The sequence below is a fragment of the Aedes albopictus genome, chromosome 2 (genome assembly GCF_035046485.1).
Source record: "Aedes albopictus strain Foshan chromosome 2, AalbF5, whole genome shotgun sequence".
Lineage (NCBI taxonomy): Eukaryota > Metazoa > Arthropoda > Insecta > Diptera > Culicidae > Aedes > Aedes albopictus.
In genome coordinates, this window is record NC_085137.1 from 486,222,581 (window position 1) to 486,232,086 (window position 9,506).

At 39.3% G+C, this 9,506-nt stretch overlaps 1 long non-coding RNA gene across 1 annotated transcript; it reads left to right on the plus strand.

Moving 5' to 3' along the window:
* Positions 1–220: 220 nt before the first annotated feature.
* On the plus strand, positions 221–9,055 carry LOC134288661 (uncharacterized). Its single transcript, XR_009998086.1, has 2 exons — positions 221–920; positions 8,541–9,055. It is a non-coding gene; the product is annotated as an uncharacterized LOC134288661 (long non-coding RNA).
* The last annotated feature ends 451 nt before the right edge of the window (positions 9,056–9,506 follow it).

The window sequence follows — 9,506 nt, forward strand, 5'->3', positions numbered from 1 at the left end:
TTTCAATCAGATTTCTGATTGAGGAACAGATCAATATTACAGGATTGTAAAAACAATCATACATTCTCATTGCGGCCAAAACAAAGTCAAATTTCTTTCGATTTTACGTCAAATATTGGTATTTTTACCGTAGATTTTTTTGCGTGTAGATTCCTACAACCGTGTAGCTCCGCCAATCTTTTTGATTCTGATTCTTTACTCTACTTACACCATTGCTGTTTAAGTACAGAGTTTCTCTCACTTTGCGAGAGGAATCCTTGCACAAGTGTGAGTGCGTCCAGTTGCATGACTGCTGTGCTGCCTTCGCTTCCAGCCAGAAGGGACGACGACTTTCTCGCAGTCATTTTCGAGCTGTTTGTGCGGAATGATGTGAGTCTTGTCGCAGCGGATATCGCGTTGATGGGCGTCGCGGTTGATTGAAATTTTGAATTTTGTGGAATAATAAAAGTGAACTGCGCGTTTTTCGTGCGATTGTTATGGATTACGAAAATGATGGAAGATTGATAGGATTCGAAACTGAGGTTTGAGCTGGTGTTATAGTGGAGTGTGGACGGCTTTTGGCCGAAAGTGATGTTGGGATGCTGGATTTTATTGAATGTGTCGGTCAGAAAAGTGTAGTGTAGAGGATTGGCCAAGGAAGTCAGTGATGCTAAGTTTCAGTTAGTGCTGCAAGGATAAGACGTGTTATGGTTTACGTTACGAAATTAATGATGATCAAGTTGAGTTAAACTTTCTATCCAAAGGTAAATATTTTTAATTTTTCATATAGTGAAACTAAAGTTTAGTGGAAGAAGGAGTGTCTCGCCTTTTTTTGGCTCAACTGGAGAAAAATCCTGGTTGGCAGGCCACAGAATACAAGCATCAGAACACTCATACAAGCTCGGTCTTTTTGTAGACCAGCCATTGCACAGTGGCCTGAGGTAGGATAAAATCTAAATAATCTATTCACTGTTTCAAAATTTAATTTAATGTATTTCTGACTCAGAATAATTTTTGCATTTTGTATTTGTATTAATTTAGTAAAACGTAAGCCTTTAGTTCAACACTTTTTGCTAAACTAAAGGCTTACGTTTTAATGCGTAAACTACGTGTTTATTTCTGACTTGGGATTTAAGTTGAAAAATATCGAAGACGGCTAATAATTCTAGATTGAGTTTAAATAAGGGCGAAAGTAACATGAGCGAGTTCTCTTCATCGACTCTCTCTTCTGCAAATTAAAGTGACAAAATTCAAATTCAATCGAACTTTTTTACACTTAGACGCTAGATTGCATCGCAACCTAGCGACTTATGCCCAAAAAGTGCATCCTTACTTGCATCTTGTAACATGAGAGAACTCTCTCATGTTACTTTCGCCCTTATTTAAACTCAATCTAGAATTATTAGCCGTCTTCGAAAATATCCTATAGGGCACTGCACGAAATTCTCTCCTTCTATTTCACTCTTGCAGAAATTTTGCAAACAACAAGGCCAAGAAACGTCAAAATTCCATACAAAATCAAAACAATGCAGTGCCATATTTCACATCAATTCCAGCTTAGCTCCCCCCCCCCTCCCTTTGTCACACGTATTGTATGCGACCTCACTTTTTTTTACGTGACGACCCGAGCAAGAATGAATAACTGACACATAACTGCAGAATACTAAAGTCAGGTATCATACCAAGACCAGGTATTGATCGGTTACCCAGGCATTGAAAATAACTTATTTTGGTATTTAGCAAGTATTGATAAAATACCTCAATGAGCTATTGCTAACGTAATATTTGAATCTTCCCAAGCGTGACGAAATAATTTTTGCACGGCCCCAAACAAACCAACAGCTTACACGGACCGTAATGTAGACGGTTCAACAATACCGCATTCTATTCGAATTGTATCCCGAATGGGTGGTTAAGCACGTCTTATGGTTGTTTATGTGGGATGTTGAATTTAAACCTCAAATATTGTTAAGTTTAAATCATATCTCAAATTTTGAGGTTTTGTACATGGATCCGCCACTGTGCCGCGCTCGGCAGCTGCCTCTGTGGTTGAGCTGAACGACAGACGCAAGGAAACGTTGACAGACTGCTGCGACGGCAGAAGGAAAAAGGTGAAGGGCCTTCTTTCGCTTGCTCGCTTACCGACTGGCTTTTGATGGTGTGCTTCTTCTGCCGTCGTCGAGCAGCAGTTTCACGCAACATCCGTAATCGAAATTCGCAATAGCACCAACACCAATGCACTGCTGGGTTGCGTATGGATATGTTTGTGATGTAACGATGTGCAGCTACCTACTGGAACTGGAGAATGAGAATGTAGTTGTGTGCGTGAGCAGTCGATTGAAGAGCAAGTCCCGTTTGGCCGTGGCCGAGCCGCCACCCGTCGAATGTAAACAACAACAAAATAGTCTCGTCCCGTAGCACAGTGGTGAGTTGGTGGTAAAAATTGGTAAAATTTTTAGGATTTTTTTCTGGAATGGAAGAAAAAGTGTTTCGAAGTTGTGGGCTTTGCAGAAGATATCCCGGCCAACCAGTGAGAGATTTTGGTGTCGATTGATATCGATTTCTTTTGAATCGATGGCGATCGCTATCGACAGACAAAGAACTGTGAAGAAAGTTAGAAACTGGATAGAAAATTTAGTTGGATAGTCGCTGACTAACTGCAATAAGTGGCGATAATATGCCTTCAATGTCTATTCAGGATATATTTTCTCCAAAGGACCCACATTTGGATGATATGCACCTGGTAAAGCTTCAATGATAAAAATGTTAGCGAATGGTCTCAAATCTATTGACCGGCATAGGTTATAGACAGGTAGATTTAGCAAAAGGTGATATTGGGAACCAGGCCCGTGCACAGAAAAGGCGACAAGGGAGGGGTTTTACCCAATTTTAGCAAAGGGTGGAGGAGGCCGTGTATAGAGTATCGGCAATGAGAGGAATTTAACCCTTAAAATCCCTCCCTTGTGCACGGGCTTGTTGGGAACATAATATGCTGCCTGCGCTTCCCCATCGGTACTGTAGCTATATATTTTTTTCAACGTGCATTATGGACAATGGAAGGGACAACTCCCTCCTATGCTGTACGATACTAGATAAACTGTAAAGAGTGTTGTTCATAGATAAGAGCTAGAATATAGATTTCAATCGAAATATGATTTCCGTTGCATTTTACTCATTGTTTTTTTACCACTCATCGTAGGCAACGTCAAGAGAAAATTTCCTTCCTCCTCCATTGTCCAAAGTCAGATAAACTTCAATTTGTTACTTTTAGTTAAGAAAGCTTCAAAATCAATTTATTGCAGTGGATTAGGTTCACAATCTATTGCATTCCACAAACTTCGATACAAAATTTCTTCGGGCGTAACAACAAAAGCGATCGATTCTAGGTAATATTGACCAGGCGTAATTCCAGTGCTGGCGACCAAGCGGCGTAGCATATCGGGCGTAATGACCAATGAGTTTTTATTTGGGCGTAATTTTCATTTCATTCATTTTCTTCAAGGAAAAACGCTTGTTTGTACTTTTTGACATAAAATCACCAAGAGGATAGTGTTTTCTTCTAAAACAACGAAAAAGATTGAGTGCACACGCACAAAGTGTTAAATAGGAATTAGTTTTAGTTTGTGAAACTTTGCAAGCGTTTTTCTTGATTCTAACATTTTGGATATCCGCCCTTTTCACATGTTGGTCTAGAAATAGTCTAGTGAGATGAAATTACGGCGATTCGAAGAGAATTATACACATTCGTTGTGTATTAAGGCGGGCCTCAACGTCAACCCTTCAAAAGTCGTACATAATTGCCTCCTTCACTAGGAGTAGGAAAATTAACCTAAGAGGTTTCCGACTTGGAGGAATACAAATTCATCCTAGTGATCGGGTCGAATATTTAGGATTGATTCTGGATGTCAAACTGAATTGGAATGCTCAAAATGAGTTCGTGTCGGTGAGGCATGGTTTGGTTTTGCTCTAGAACTATTAACGGAAACTGGTGCTTGCAACCAAAAATAATAATGTGGATTTACACAGCTATAATCCGCCCAAAAGTGACGTGGCCAAAAACAAAAGAAGCTATCATAAAGTCAAATCTTGCAAAAAATCAACGTCTTGTGTCCACTGCTATTACGGAATGTATGTCCAGCATTCTATCAAATGCTTTAGATGCGATTCTCAATCTGCTACCCTTGCATGAGTACATGCAATTAGAAGCAGAAAATAAATTGTTGAGACTGGAACGAGTTAAAAAGTTGATGCCAGGTGATCTTGTTGATCACCGGAGCATTTCACAATACTTCCTCAAATAGGCCAGTAATGAAAATGATTAAAGACTGGAGGTAACCTGTGTGGAGAACCATTATGTACCCTACAAGTTACGTGACACTCGCGCAGGTTAAGGAAGTCGGAGGTCCCAAGTCGGAGGTTTGTCAAGGTTCAATCAAATTCTATAGAGATGGCTCAAAAGTTGGGATAAAAACAGAAGCAGGAATCTACGGCCGAGTCGACGGTCCTGGCATAAATGATGATGAGAACACTAGCCTACGGTGCTTCAAGCAAATATTGAAAAAAAAGCGTAAATACTTATCTTGAGAGGAAATACAGATATAAAAATATTTGTATTTTCTCAGATAGTCAAGCAGTAAGCAGCATAGAGGCATGCTTCGCATGTCAGTCCCATGTTGTTTTTCAAAGTGCCTACTTTTTGCATTATAACTCCAAGTGTTTAAAAAAAATGTATTCATGTGATGATGATGATGATGATGATGATGATGATTGTTTCCATTCATTGTAGCACGGTACTAAGCCCGATAGCAATGGGCTGTCCATCCAATGTGATTTGATCAAGCAAAACATTATAACTATACAACCAAAATCATACAATTATATATAGTGCAAGCCATTGCAATGGAGGATGTCCCAATGAATGTGAAAAAGAAGAATCTGTCATTCTTCACATAAAAGTTATAATAAGAAGTTGGCATCTCCACTCTTCCCAACCATTATGTTTCGACTGACAACTCTTATTTCCCTCCACTTCCAAAACTAGTTTTTTTATACCAAATGTTTTATAATATCAAAAGGTATCATATCATAGTTCTCCCTCATAACTTACCTATTTTTCTCTTTCATGAATGAAAACATTCAATAAGTATACAAAAACTAAGACCCATCTTTTTTTTACAAAAAAGCATACACAACAACATAAGCAGGAACGAACTTACCGTAAATAATATATGAAACGCCAACAGAGTTCCTTTCCATACAACTAAATTATATTCATTGATTTGCAAATTAAGCCAATTAGAAATCTTGTTTAAGCACGTTTTTTTAGGAACGCAAAAAATACTTAGTCGTTCAAAGTTGTGGGAAGGAAAGTGTTACACAGATCATGTGATTATGAGTTCCCGATCAGAATGATAGGACTTCGAATCAAAACTTTTGCAGATTAGACTACTAATACATATAATCTTGATGGGTAATGGGCAAAATGTCGAAAGGTCAAAAAGTTTATTGTGTTGAAAACTATGAGGGCAACTTTGAGTTCAACAGGATTTAAAAATATCTCATAACGCCCTCAAAACTCAAACCAATACACAGGAACTGAATTCACTCGAAAGCATAGGTAAAAGAATTGTATCGAATTGAATTCTAAATATTGTTTTGTTTTAGTTTGGGCTGAGAAAGCACTCATTGAAAAATATTAATACTATATAAAAAAAAAAGATCTGACCTTAATGGCGACCTATGTCACCTAACTGCTGGTTTACAAGGCAGACTACTTCGTTACAACTCGGACGTAGACTCCGGACTCGATAAGACCACCTTGGAAGTCGTACGGCGGGTATCACCGGCACTTGCCGATCGATGTCTGCTTCCTGACTTGTTATCCCATGTTGAATGTGATGTATCCGTGGAAAACCTGGACGGCTTTCTCCTGACTTGATAATGTCGTCAAACAGTGCTCGAACACAAAAACTTCAAAAGTATCTCCGACAGCAGAAACTTCCGATAAAAAAAAAATATTCATGTGATGCATAAACTTTTCGTGGTACATTGAGCTGTGAAATGAGGCGAGAAAATTGTCAAATTTATTTTAAATGAGCTCGTGAGAGACAAAAATATGATTCACATTAGAAACAACATGGGACTGACATGCCAAGAGGGCCAGTAAAAGCAGTGTACGCTTGTAAGCGTTACAAAGCCTGTCTGGGAATACATCCTGTCATTGCGAAGGTTGTGGCAGGTTCTGAATTCAGTGAAGGGAATGATATGGTAGACGAGCTTGCTAAAAGTGGTTCCAGTCTACAGTTTACTGTCTGAGAAACATTCTGCGGTAGATACATATATCAAACTGCACGATAAAAATGGAACTGAAATACTGAGCTAAGCAGAGAGAGGGAGAGACAGAGAGAGAGAGAGAGCGAAAGAGAGGGGGGGGGGGGGTGATATCAAAAATTGCAATCAGTCGAAACGATTTACACCAAATGCTTCTAAAACTAAATTTTTTTTTTATCTGTATTAATGAGATTTTTAGCCCTAGGCTAGTTCATCTCGGGACCCACGCGTTACTTCCCTTCCGAAGGAAGAACTCACATTAAGTGAGTTTGTCGGGAGTGGGATTCGATCCCAGGTCCTCGGCATGATAGTCAAGTGTTCTAACCATCACACCAGGTCCGCTCCACAACCAAAAAGTTTTTAGACCTCAAGAAGAGAATTCTATATACTTACACTAACCTAGTAACTGGACATTGCCCAGCAGGTATCACTTTTAAAATATTAGCCAGATTTAGAGTGATATCTGTAGTTTCTGTAATATGGAACGTGAAACCTCGGAACATCTGCTATGCAGCTGTGGTGCTTTATACACGCGCAGGCAAAAATTTTCAGACAGTAATTGCTTTTACAAGTTTCCATTTTGATGGAACGTAATTCAATCTCAAACTAGTCTTGAACATCTCAATTAGTGATTGAGTGATAATTGGAAAATGAGTTTCCATAATTAAATCCAAAGTTTCACGAGGATTTTTTTTTGGTAAAAGCTCATCGTCACGTTTCAGATTTCCCAATTCATTTGCATGATCTTTTGCAAGCGTTTTTTGTATTCTTGCGGCTAGAGGAGTACTGTTTATGTTTTCACATGTCGACACCCAAGATTTTCGTATTTCGTTTTTGTATGGCACGTCTCTAGTACAAGACGGTTCTATAGTGGGACAACTGGAATTGATGATACTTCCATTTACCCTTTGAGAAAATAATACTAACTTTTGTGTTGAATCGATAGTTTCTACCATTGTAAGTGAATGTGAGTTCAAAAATTCTACATATTGATCCCAGTTTATCTTCCTGGAATTTCTAAATCCCATGTTAGAATAACCTCCACCACACCAATTGAAGATTAAGTGTTTGTGATATTGTTATAGATTGCAGCATTGCACAGTGTTAAATCCAAGACCTCTTGTCTGATTGCATTTGAGAAAGTTTTTTTTTGTGGTTTTTATTTGCGTGTATTTTGACTAATACTAATTCTACACTTTTTAGTAGGTTTTTCACCGATATTGCAAATGTCTATATTAAGCCGCTTTACACCATGAATTAGGGGTCGCCTGTTTGGTGGAGTTTTACCACCAGATCAGGCAATCCGTAGTGATATTCTTAGCTATTTGAAGAAACTGCTACCCGACACTACACGGCTATCTAGAGGCTGATCGGGAATAGAAATTTATATTGAAGACTAACTTCTTTTGAGCCCGAACAGCCGGCAAGTTTATGTTAAGTTATCCCTGCACTTTTCGCATCTAATGAAAGTTTGTATGGAATTTTATATGGGAAAACGTTTTTTTTTTGCATTTGTTTTGTTAGGGAATCAACTTCTTCGGAAAGTATGTAACCGAAAATGTTAATATAATATATTATAGCCTAGAATGTACAAAAAAGCATGTTCTCTCGTGTAAAATCCCATACAAACTTCAATTGCGATGCGCTAAGCGTGGACATAACCGTTCTTGTCCAAATTTTGCATAGTCATTTAAGACCTCGAACAGCACCTGAAAACCTTGATCAGATCAATGAATGTGATCAAATATAAATTTTCTTATACAACCCAACCAAATGTTTACCCAACCTAGCAGGCATGTTAGTTCACATGAAGATGCATGCTAGCCAGATGAGCATCGCGGATGTGATGATCGATAATGCGTTCTAAGCTGTTCTAAGCATTTCAAATAGGTTGATAGGATAGGACCTGCGACATAAACTTTACAGAAATATCACGTCACGATTCCAGTATCAAAACCTAAAAACCTGTTTGTTGTGCCTTTCTAATGCAAAATAGAATACATTCGACCTGCTCCTAGAGATCTGAAAGGCTGTACAAGCTGTAATTCTAAATATTCCTTGTTGAAGCATCTTGCGCTAACTTATCGACCAAACAGACTTATGAACACATTTTTGCCTCCCAATTCTCCATTGTGCCCGTATCGTCGTAACGAACAATCCAGCAGTGTGTATGTGTACCTTCTTTGGCAGATCGCTTTTATCCATGCAAACATCAATCTCTCCCCATTCAGCAGCGGCACTCAGCACGGCGGCAGTCAGTGAGTGAGCCTCAGTCAGTCAGTGGTGTTGTTTGAATGCAGTTTCCAGATCCGGACAGACACCACCATGCAGATAGCTAGGTGGCACCGAGTAGACAGTGCATGAATGTAATCTTGCAAAGAGTAACAAAAAAAACAATTAACGAAAATATTGAACCGAGTGCGTTCCGCCCAAAGAGCGCTGCACTGCACTGTGTGCGAAGCAAAGCGGTTGTTTGAAAGTGATCATAAAAGCGAAAAAAAAATCGAAAGTGAACCATACATCAGTCAATACCCAGCAGTAGTGTTGTGATGAGCTGAAATGTATCTCCGGGCGTCATCATTCAGCTAAGCGGTGAATTGTGAAGGAAAACAGAAAAAAAAACAACGAAAATAAAAGTGTAAAGTGCTTTTTCCGACGTATTGCGTAAAGCGAGTAAAAATTAAGTATTGTGGCCGCAGTAAGTGCGCTCACCCATGCGACTGGGTGGTATTGGTGGCAGTGGTGGGGGTAATTTGTCCGTCGAAGACGGTGAATAGTGATTTGGAAGTCCAAATTGGCAGTTACTGAATATACGTTAAAGTACCGAACGAGCGGTGTTAGCTGCGGATTTAAATATCCTCGTTTGCTGTGGATGGCGCTTTAATTGCATACTACACTACGCACATCATACGGGAGCCGCCAGGCCAGTCATCAACAACATAACGGACGTTTTTGCAGCAGATCGGGGCTCGGCAGCTTCTTCCGGTAGGTTTGTATTTGTGTTTTGCAATGATATTACATTTTTTGGAATCCTACGTACACACTTGCATGCAGTGGTCGTAGTGCCAAAAGGATTCTGTATTGATTTTCTTGCTCGTCGCGGGTTTGGCTGAGAAGCTCGAGATTCGTTCGAGTGTCCTTTTAAATTTGCCAGACCGGTTTTTGCAATGGGTTTTTAATGTGGATGTATGACGGAT